We start from the raw sequence: 1,820 nt of genomic DNA, 5'->3' as shown, positions 1-1,820 counted from the left end.
CTCAGCAATAGCATGGATCAGCACAGTGGTAGCATCCAAATGGGCAAAGGTAGTGGCAAGACAGGGTCAGCTAAGTCATCAGTAGGCACATAGATAGCCTGTGCAGACGTAAAAGATCCCTTCTTGGTGGTGATGATTCTTTCCTACATGGTACCCATGTCAGTGGCCAGGGTAGACTGACAGCCCACGGCAGAAGGAATTCTGCCCAGTAAAGCAGACACCTCAGAGCCAGCCTGGGTGAAGCCAAAGGTATTATCAATAAAGAGCAGTGTATTGTGACCCTCTTGGTCTCTGAAGTATTCAGCAACAGTCAGTCCACTGAGAGCTACCCAGGCATGAGCACCAGGTGGTTCATTCAATTGACCATACACCAGCACTACCTTGGAGGTAGCAGCTTTTAAACTGGTAACACCAGACTAAATCATTTCATGGTATAAGTCTTTGCCTTCATGGGTCCTCTCACCAACACCAGCAGATACAGTGTGACCACCATGGGCTTTGATGACATTAACTGCATGATCAATACTGTCTTGCCAACTCCAGCACCATCAAAGAGCCTAGTTTTGCCACCTTTAGCATAGGGAGCTAGCAGATCCACCACCTTGATACCAGTAACCAGAATTCTCTACTCAGCACTCATCTCTATGAACTCAGGAGCCTCAGCATAAATAGGTGCAAATTGTTTCATTTTGATGGGACCTCCTTCAGCAGGAGGTTCTCTAATGGCATTTGTGATTCTGCCCAAGGTCCCAGAACAAACAATAATTTTTACTGGTGCACCAGAATCCAGGACTTCCTGGCCTCTAACTAAGNCCGGGACTTTCTGGCCTCTAACTAACCCTTTGGCACCATCCATGGCAATACTCCTTACTGTGTTCTACCCAAATGCTAGGCCACCTCCAAACCCAGCCTGATCTCTCTGCCCTGCACTTCCAGTGCATTTAGGATGAGTAGAAGTCTTTCATCAAACTGGACACCCACCACTGCACAATGACTACCACTATGCTCCCAGTGGCAGCCCCTACCTTCAGGGAAGGAAATGTTTGGATGACATAGTCTCTGGCAGGTGGGAGTGCTGCCAGGTTGGGCCACAGCAAGACCTGGACTTGGGGTAGCAGTGCTAAAGGGCTGAGAGCCCACAAGGCCCTGAAGGTCAAGGTAGCAGCCACACAACCTACAAAACCCAACATGGCAGATCATGGGTGTAGACTCTAACTTTTCTTTTCACAGTTTCTCTGTAGCATGCGATGCTGTTTGATAGCATTTTACTCATAGTAGAACTTCTTTTAAAATTAGAGTCAATCCTTTCAAACCCCGCTGCTTTATTGACTAATAAGAATTGGAAAATCTTTTGTTGTCATTTCAACAATATTTACTGCATTTCCCCAAGAATAGTTTCCATCTCAAGCAACCACTTTCTTTGCTCGTCCTTTTTTTTTTCCTAAGATTTTATTTATTTATCCGAGAGAGAGAGACAGGGAGAAAGAGAGAAAGAGAGAGAGAGAGAGAAAGATCATGAGCAGGGGGGAGGGACAGAGAAGCAGACTTCCCAGTGAGCAGGGAGCCCAATGCAGGGCTCGGTTCAATCCCAGGACCCTGGGATCATGACCTGAGCTGAAGGCAGATGCTTAACCGACTGAGCCACCCATGCACCCTCTTCGCTCATCCTTGAGAAGTGACTTCTCAAACGTGAAAATTTTATTATGAGAGTGCAGCAATTCAATCACATCTTCAGACTCCACTTCTAATTCTGGTTCTCTTCCTATCTCCATCACAGTGGGCTTATTTCCTCCATGGAAGTCTTGAACCCCTCAAAGTCT

General features: G+C 46.7%; 1 pseudogene; it reads right to left on the bottom strand.

Moving 5' to 3' along the window:
• Positions 1 to 6: 6 nt before the first annotated feature.
• On the bottom strand, positions 7 to 1,190 carry LOC100483513 (annotated as a pseudogene).
• Between the last annotated feature and the right edge of the window lie 630 nt (positions 1,191 to 1,820).

Source organism: Ailuropoda melanoleuca, unplaced genomic scaffold (genome assembly GCF_002007445.2).
Source record: "Ailuropoda melanoleuca isolate Jingjing unplaced genomic scaffold, ASM200744v2 unplaced-scaffold1365, whole genome shotgun sequence".
In the NCBI taxonomy this organism is placed as follows: Eukaryota; Metazoa; Chordata; class Mammalia; order Carnivora; family Ursidae; genus Ailuropoda; species Ailuropoda melanoleuca.
This window is presented reverse-complemented; position numbering and strand designations above follow the sequence as displayed.